Raw genomic sequence first — 9,424 nt, forward strand, 5'->3', positions numbered from 1 at the left:
CACCTCCCCTTTTCCTAATCTGTCACAATTCAGATAATAGTCTGTCTCTCTGCTTTTACCACCAAAGAGGATAACCTCACATTTATCCACATTATACTTCATCTGCCATGCATTTGCCCACTCACCTCACCTATCCAAGTCGCTCTGCAACCTCATAGCATCCTCCTCGCAGCTCACACTGCCACCCAACTTAGTGTCATCCGCAAATTTGGAGATACTACATTTAATCCCCTCGTCTAAATCATTAATGTACAGTGTAAACAGCTGGGGCCCCAGCACAGAACCTTGCGGTACCCCACTAGTCACTGCCTGCCATTCTGAAAAGTCCCCATTTACTCCTACTCTTTGCTTCCTGTCTGACAACCAGTTCTCAATCCATGTCAGCACACTACCCCCAATCCCATGTGCTTAACTTTGCACATTAATCTCTTGTGTGGGACCTTGTCGAAAGCCTTCTGAAAGTCCAAAGATGATGGGGGTTAGTGCAGGGTAGGTAATGAGGGGGGTGTGTTCCTGCACTTCTTCCTCCTCCTCGGCCCCAGCGAGGCGCTGATTTTAAAATTCTCAGCCTCGTGTTCAAATCCCTCGATGGCCCCGCCCCTCCCTATCTCGAACCTCCTCCCGCCCCTACACCCCTCCCTATCTCGAACCTCCTCCAGCCCCTACACCCCTCCATATCTCTGTACCCTCCTCCAGCCTGACACCCCTCCATATCTCTGTAACCCCCTCCAGTCCTATACCTCTCCATATCTCTCTAAACTCCTCGAGCCCCAACAACTCTCCCTATCTCTCTAACCTTGTTAGGGTTAACTTCAAACCACCACTCGGATTCTGTTAGCCTTAAACTAAATGCAGGTTTTATGAATACAAGCCGGCAGGGGAGCTATCCTTGAAGGAATCCTCGAAGATACTGCCAAAGGCATCTTAAGTTATACAGTTTCAGATTATAGCATTACATAATTACGCAAGTTACAATTAATACATGCTGATTGATTAATACATGAATGATTGGTACAGCGATTCCTCCAATCTGGCTTCTATATGCCTTAATTATTAAATGCAAATACATGTTGTTATGATTTTTTAAATTTAACTATTATCTTGCTATAAAATTCAAATTCTATGTTATCTGTGTCCGTGCCCAGCTCCCTTTGGTCTATGAATTGGAACATCTGCTCCTCTGTGGAAGGCATCCCACATATGCTTCCCACAGTCTGAAAAACAGGCTGTGGGATCCATTTTAAAAACCTGTTAACTCCATTTTAAAACATCACAATTATTGTTATTAATTGTAATTACAATTTGTAATCTGCCCTTTCAGTCCCCCCCTGTTGGTCCCTGATTATTTCTCAATAATCAGCTGACCACATATATGTTCTGATCCATCTGCTGGAAATGGTGATATCAAGACAATATCCCTGGGATCATTGTAGTTCCATCTTTTGCGGAGTCTTTACATACTACCCCTGACCATTTCCCTGGGATATTGGCACGCCACTTATATTTCTTTTTGTACATACAGTGCATAAGCTCGGGGGTCTTGGCTGTTTCCCTCATGCATTACAAAGTTATTCGCCTCGCTATCATGCCTACATTACACAATTAACAAGGTTGTTTGCTGTTCGGCTAGAACCACGTGGTTGTATATCTCTCTGATCTTACACATCAGATATAGTTGGATCACGATACATATCTCTTCCACTACCATTATTATCACAATTGAATGCCACATCAATTTGAGGACTGCACAGCCCTTAAAAATATCCCACCATGAACAACAATTTTCCTTTCCCTGCCTTATTCTGTCTTGATTCGTGTGTCTCCCGCCTCGATTTCATTGATCAGGCAATAAGATTGGGACACTCACGACTCAGATAAGGTATTCATGCCGTCTTTTTGATTGATTAACCTTCTTTGGATCTCGCAAAGGCTTTCTGCATTCTTGGTTACGGGCCTTGGCCAATCTCTTCTTTCTGCTTCTCTTGTATCTGCCTGCACAGTCTCCCAGGAGCATCAACACCACGATCAGCTACACTAGGACTAACACATGGGATATAATACTGATCCCTATCTTGTAACTTTGCTCGGGTAAGCCTCGCCTGTCTTTGCACTTATTACATAACAAGATAGTAACTCAAGGCAATTACTATTTGTACTGCCACTAGGTTATTTGAAAGGATCGTTATCCAGGGATGTCTAATCTCAAGTACCAAGGCGGGTTTTTCAGGTTATCCTTCATTTCACTGTCCAGTTCTTTTGCTTTATCCTTCAGCTCTTAATATCTTTTAACGTTATTTCTTGAGCTCAGTTAAATCTTCAAGTAACAGGGGAATTGATTGTGCTTGCTCTTACATGTAAAGATCAATATCTTGCTTAATCTCACCGCTTATATTTCATGTCATTGTCTTCCTGGCCTGTCATGCGTGCTCTTCCCACTGACACCGATTGTCTTGGAATAACGTAAGTTCCCAGGCTAGTTACCACACAATATTCTCCTCGCCCTTGATAGGTGTAATGTGTGGGTTCGGTTCGGGCAGGGTATATTCCAATGACATATCCTTCCGTAGTATTGTCAAACCCGCATCTATCCTTCTCCCGTCTCCCAGAGGGTGAGGACCTATAATTAGGCTTCCTCCTCTCCGACATATGGATCAAGATATTCCCCTTATATTTCCATTCTTTTTGATCTCATACTGGTCCATCGCGGATGTACTCTTCCCCTCATATTATGTTTGTTTCCCCTCACATCTTCCTGTAACCGCATACACCCTTGTCATTCCTTTCAAAAAGGGCCACATTACCGCTAAAGTCTAAAGGGACAAAGTTGTTAAAAAGATAAGCCTGAAGGCTCTGTGCCTCAATGTGAGGAGTATTCGTAATAAGGTGGACGAATTAACTGCGCAGGCAGCAATTAATGAATATGATATAATTGGCACCACGTTGACATGGCTGCCCGAAGGCTGTGTCCCTGGTTCTGGACTTTCCCAACATCGGGAACAAGCTACACGCATCTAACCTGTCCCGTCCCGACAGAATCTTTATGTTTCTATGAAACCCCTCTCATCCTTCTAAGCTCCAATGTATAAAAATCCAGTTGATCCAGTCTCTCCCCATATCACAGTCCAGCCATCCCGGGAATCAGTCTAGTGAACCTTCGCTGCACTCCCTCAATAGCAAGAACGTCCTTCCTCAGATTAGGAGACCAAAACTAAACACAATATTCCAGATGAAGCCTCACCAAGGCCCTGTACAACTGCAGTAAGAATCTGTTGAATCTGCATTTTACTGTAACTCTATGACATTCTGAACCGATAAAGAAATGGAATCGTGAAATGTATCTGTGTCTCTCAGTCTCTGCCTCACTCTCTACCTCTGTCTCTTTAGAGATCTGTGCATGTGTTTGCGTGTTTGAGTCTTTGTCTCCCTCACTCTGCCTCGCTCTGACTCACTCGGTCTCTCCGTGTTTCTCTGTTTGTCTCGGTCTCTCAATCTGCCCGTGTCTTTCTCACAGTGTCCAGTTCTGTTCCAAAGGGATTCTCTCAGCCTCTCTGTCTGACTGTCGCTCTCTTTCCCATCATTACTGTCTGTCTATGTCTCTGCCTGTCTGTCTCTCTTTGCCTGTCTCTGTTCGACCCTGTCTCTAACCTGTTGAATATTTCCATCATTTTCTGTGTTTATCTCTGTCTCTCTCTCTCTCTATCTTCTCTCTCTCTATCTCTCTCTCTCTTTGTCGCTCCCTTTGTCCATGTCTTTTTCTTTGTCTCTGGTTTTCCATTACTATTTGCCTCCCTCTCTTTTTGGAGCACACACACACACACATCTCTGTGTATGTGTGTGTTTGAGTCTTTGTCTCACTCAGTCTGCCTATCCCTCTCAGTCTCACACTTGCTCTCTCTCTATTTCTCTAGCTCGTTGTCTGTCTCTCCCTGTTTCTCTTTTTGTGTCTGTCTCTCAACGTGTCTGACTCTTTCTCATGGTGTCCACCTCTTTTCACAGCTCGATTCCTGCTATCTCAAAATCTACACCCGTCAGTACCTCATTAGTATAGTCGTGGAGGAAGCATTTTCGAAATGTAGAATTATACTTCTGTTATTCGGTATAGATTCATATTAAAAGTTCCAGAGCAACATAAAAGAGTAAAAATACAGCAAGAGGAGATTGGCTCTTCAAGATTTTTAGGAAACGGAGACTTTTTCAGGACTCTGTGGTGTTCTGATGCAGAGAGATGGATGATTGAGTTTTATCTGAGGAACATTTAAAGAGGCAGAAACCCAATAGTCGTGCCTGGGTGGTTAAGGCGATGGCCTAAAAGACCCATTGGGGTTTCCCCGCGCAGGGTCGATCCTGCCAACTACCGATTTCAGCATTTTCCATTCCATTTTACAATTTAACCAGATCCATGCAAAACGGATCATGAGTTGGCTGGAATAACGTCCCACACCTTTCAACACTGACATTTTTTTCTCATTTTCATTAATCTGCGAAATTCACGATACAAACGGATAGGAAAACGTAAAAATCAGCCAAATTAGCGACAGTGATTCAGCCTTTCTATCCCTCTTTATGTCGAAGGCACTCTGTGTATGTCCGTTGGTGCGTGTATATTTTTGGTTATGTGTGTGTGTGTCTCTGTGTCTGTCTATCTGTATGTATCATGTGCAACTGTCTGTGGATATCATCACCATGAATTTGGTATGTCCTGGAAATTTTTAAAAAGACTTGGGGAAAATAATACGGTTGTGACATTTGATATCGGCTTTGGTTCAGCGGCAGCATTTTCGACTTCAAGTCCCACTCCTGAGACTTGAGCATATAATCTTATCTGACACTCAAGTGCAGTACTTGCGGAATTTTGCATTGGTGAAGCTGTTGACTTTAGGATGAAATATTAAATTGAACCACCGTCTGCACCCTCGGGTGAATGTGAAAGTTCCGACAGCATTATTCGATAAAGAGCAGTGAGTTGTCCCCGTGTCACTTTTATATAAATATTGTGAAATGCTCACTGAAAACCTGTGTGTATGCGTGTGTCGATGAGGGTGGAGCTCAAGCCCAGATTCTCACAGGGACAGAATGTGAAGGGTCACAAGTCCAGAATTGCCGAGTGTATAAATCGTTGCATTTAAGATTTAATGGCTTTATACCCGCGTGGGCTCGAAGCCCACTCCTGGTAACTCTTGAATTTAACACCGATTTTCTCCCATCCTGCTCAGTGATATCCGAATGCCTTCTGTTGAATCTGTAACTCTGTCACACTCTCAACTGACAAAGAAATGGGATTGTGAAATGTATCTGTGCCTCTCACTCTCTGTCTTTGAGAGGCCTGTATATCTTTATGTGTTTGAGACTCTGTCACTCTCTGATTCACTCTGTCTGAGGACCTACAAGCTGAATTAAGGGAGCTCAGAGTTAAATTAAAAAGTCGGACCTCAAAGGTCGCAAACTCAGGATTGCAACCAGTGCCACCTGCTAGTCGGAGCAGGAATCGCAGGATAGCTCAGATAAATACATGACTTGAAATGTGTTGCAGATGGGAGGGATTCAAGTTCCTGGGACTTTGGAACCGGTTCTGGGGGAGGTGGGACCAGATCTAAACCGGAAGGTCTGCACCTGGGCAGGACCAGAACCAATGTCCAAGGGGGAGTGTTTGCGAGTGTTGTTGGTGAGGGTTTAAAGTAATATGGCAGGGCGACGGGAGATAGTGGGAAGTAGAATGGGCACAGAAGCGAAAGAATAAAAGTAAAGTTGGAGGGCAGAGAAACCCATGGCAAAAATCAAATAGGGCCACTTTACAGCCAAATTCTATGGGTCAAAATGTGTTAAAATAACAAGCCTGAAGGCTCTGTGCTTCATTGCGAGGAGTATTCGTAATAAGGTGGACGAATTAACTGCACAAGCAGCTATTACTGAATAAGATATAATTGGCATGACGGAGACATAGCTCCAGGGTGACCAAGGCTGGGAATTCAACATTCAGGAAGCATTGACAGAAATGACAAGGTGGTGGGGTAGCGTTGCTGGTTAAAGAGGAAATTAAGGCAATAGTCAGGAACAACATTAGCTTGGATGATGGGAAACATGTGTGGGTGGAGCTGCTGAATACCAAAGGGAAGAAAACGCTAGAGGAGTTGTGTACAGATCAGCAAACAGTAGTAGTGAGGTTGGGGACAGCATCCAACAAGAAATAAGGGATGCGTGCCATAAAGATACAACAGTTATCAAGGGTGACCTTACTCTACATGTAGATTGGGCGAAACAAACAAGAAGCAATACGGTGGAGGAGGATTTCCTCGAGCGTACTGAGGATGTTTTTCTCGACCAATATGTCGGGGACCATCTAGAGGGCTGGCCATCCTAGACTGGGGGATGTGTAATGAGAAAGGACTAATTAGCAATCTTGTTGTGCGAGGCCTCTTGGCGAAGAGTGACCATAATAAGGAAGGATTCTTCATTAAGGTGGCGAGTGACACAGTTAATTAAGAGACTAGGGTCCTGAACATAAGGAAAGGTAACTTCGATCGTATGAGACGTGAATTGGCTAGAATAGACTGGCGAATGATACTTAAAGGGTTGACGGTGGATAGGCAATGACAAACATTTAATGATCACATGGATGAACTTCAACAATTGTATTTCCCTGTCTGGAGTAAAAATAAAAAGGGGAAGGTGGCTCAATCGTGGCTAACAAGGGAAATTAAGGATAGTGTTAAATCCAAGGAAGAAGCAAATAAATTGGCCAGAAAAAGTCGCAACCTGAGGACTTGGAGAAACTTGGAATTCAGCAGAGGAGGACAAAGGGTTTAATTAGGAGGGGGAAAATAGATTATGAGAGGAAGCTTGCTGGGAACATAATAAAGTTCTATAGATATGTGAAGACAAAAAGATTAGAGCAGACAAACGCAGGTCACTTGCAGTCAGATTCAGGCGAATTTATAATGGGGAACAAAGAAATGGTAGACCAGTTGAACAATTACTTTGGTTCTGTCTTCACGAAGGAAGACACACATAACCTTCCAGAAATATTGGGCACCGAGGATCTAGCGAGAAGGAGGAACTGAAGGAAATCTTTATTAGTCAGGTAATTGTGTTGGGGAAATTAATGGGATTGAAGGTCGATAAATTCCCGGGGCTTGATAGTCTGCATTGGAAAGTACTTAAGGAAGTGGCCCTTGAAATAGCGGATGCATTGATGATCATTTTCCAACAGTCTATCGACTCTAGATCAGTTCGTATGGACTGGATGGTAGCTAATGTAACATCACATTAGGGTGATAGAAAACGGATAATTATAACCGGTTAGCCTGACATCAGTAGTGGGGAATATGTAGGAATCAATTATTAAAGATGAAATAGCAGTGCATTTGGAAAGCAGTGACAGCAAGAGCAGATTGCCTCTTCCAGATTTTTAGCAAACGGTGACTTTTTCACGATTCTGCGGCCGTCTGCTGCACAGAGATGGACGTCTGAGTTCTATCTGAGTAACATTTAACAATGCAGCGAACCAGTAGTCGTGGCCCAGTGGTTAAGGCAATGGACTAAAAATCCATTCGGGTTTCTCCGCGTAGATTTGAATCCTACCGACGATGTTTCTCAGCATATTTCATTCTGTTTGACAATTTAACCAGGTCCATGCAACACTGATTCTGAGATAGATGGAAGAACGTCCCACACCTTTCAACGCAGCCGCTGTTTTCTTTCTTTAATTAATCTGCAATATTCACAATACATACGGATAGAAAAAAGCAAAACCCAGCCAAAGTAGCAACAGTGACCCTGCCTGTCTATCCATCTATTTGTCTAAAGCACTCTGTGTATATCTTGATCTGGGTGTCAAGGTGCATCAGTCATTGATTGTTGGCAGGCAGGTGCACCAGGCGGTGAAGAAGGCAAATGGCATGTTCGCCGTCAGAGCAAGAGGATTTCTATATAGGTACAGGGAGGTCTTACTGCAATTACACAGGGTCTTGGTGAGGCCACACCTGGAATATTGTGTTCAGTTTTGTTCTCCAAATCTGAGGAAGGACGTCCTTGCTATTGAGGGAGTACAGCGAAGGTTCACCAGACTGATTCCGGGGATGGGAGGACTGACATATGAGGAGAGACTGGATCAACTGTGCTGGTATCCACTGGAGTTCAGAAGAATGAGAGGTGCTCTCATAGAAATATATAAAATTCTGACGAGATTGGACAGCTGAGAGGCAGGTAGAATGTTCCCATTGCTGGGGAGTTAGAGAACCAAGGGTCACAGTCAAAGAATAAGGGGTGAGGCATTTAGGACCGAGATGAGGAGACACTTCTTCACTCAGAGAGTGGTTAACTGTGGCATTCTCTACCGCAGAAAATTGTTGAGACCAGTTTGTTAGATATATTCAAAAGGGAGTTAGATATGGCCCTTACGGCTAAAGGGATCAAGGGGTATGGAGAGAGAGCAGGAAAGGGTTACTGAGGTTGAATGATAATCCATGATCTTATTGAATGGTGGTGCAAGCTCGAAGGGCCGAATGGCCTGATCCTGCAATTAATTTCTATATTGCTATGTTGATGCGTGTATATTTTTGGTTATTGTGTGTGTGTGTGTCTGTGTATGTCTATCTGTATGTATGTCTCTGTGTATGTGCAACTGTCGATGGAAATCATCACCATGAATTTCGAATGTCCTGGAAATATTAAAAAACTTGGAGAAAATAATACGGTTGTGATCTTTGGTATCAGCTTTGTTTCAGTGGCTCCATTCTCGACTGATCAGGATGTTGTGTGTGTCAGCCTCACTTCTGAGACTTGAGCACATTATCTTGGCTGACACTCAAATGCAGTACTTGGGAAATTTTACATTGTTGAAACTGTTGACTTTCGGATGAAATGTTAAATTGAAGCTGCGTCTGCACCCTCGGGTGGATGTGAAAGTTCCCAGAGCTTTACTCGAAAAAGAATAGGAGAGTTGCGCCCGTGTCAATATGATGAAAAATGTTCGAAAATGCTCCCTGAAACCCGGTATGTTTGTGTGTTTCTGTGGGGGTGAAGTTGAAGCCCAGATTCTCATAGAGACAGAGTCCAAGTGTTGACAGGACCAGGATGGCCGAGTGGTTAAGGCGTTGGGTTTAAGATCCAATGGGTTTATACCCGCGTGGGTTCGAACCCCACTCCTGGTAATTCCTTAATTGAACAGAGATTTTTTCAATCCTGTTCAGTGAACCCCGATTTTCATCTGTTGCATTTGCATTTTTCTGTAACTCGGTAACACTCTGAGCAGATAATGAAATAAAATTGTGAAATATATCTGTGTCGCTCAGTCTCTGCCTCACTCTCTCTTTGGAGAGCTGTGTATGTGTTTGAGTCTCACTCTGTCTGTCACTATTTCTCTGTTTGTCTTTGTCTCTCAATCTGTTTCTTTCACATGGTGTCCAGTTGTGTTCCAATGGGATTC

General features: G+C 43.5%; 1 non-coding gene across 1 annotated transcript; it reads left to right on the forward strand.

Moving 5' to 3' along the window:
• The first annotated feature begins 9,066 nt into the window (after nucleotides 1–9,066).
• On the forward strand, nucleotides 9,067–9,149 carry trnal-uaa (transfer RNA leucine (anticodon UAA)). Its single transcript has one exon. It is a non-coding gene; the product is annotated as a tRNA-Leu (tRNA).
• The last annotated feature ends 275 nt before the right edge of the window (nucleotides 9,150–9,424 follow it).

Source organism: Pristiophorus japonicus, chromosome 23, assembly GCF_044704955.1.
Source record: "Pristiophorus japonicus isolate sPriJap1 chromosome 23, sPriJap1.hap1, whole genome shotgun sequence".
Classification (NCBI taxonomy): Eukaryota; Metazoa; Chordata; class Chondrichthyes; family Pristiophoridae; genus Pristiophorus; species Pristiophorus japonicus.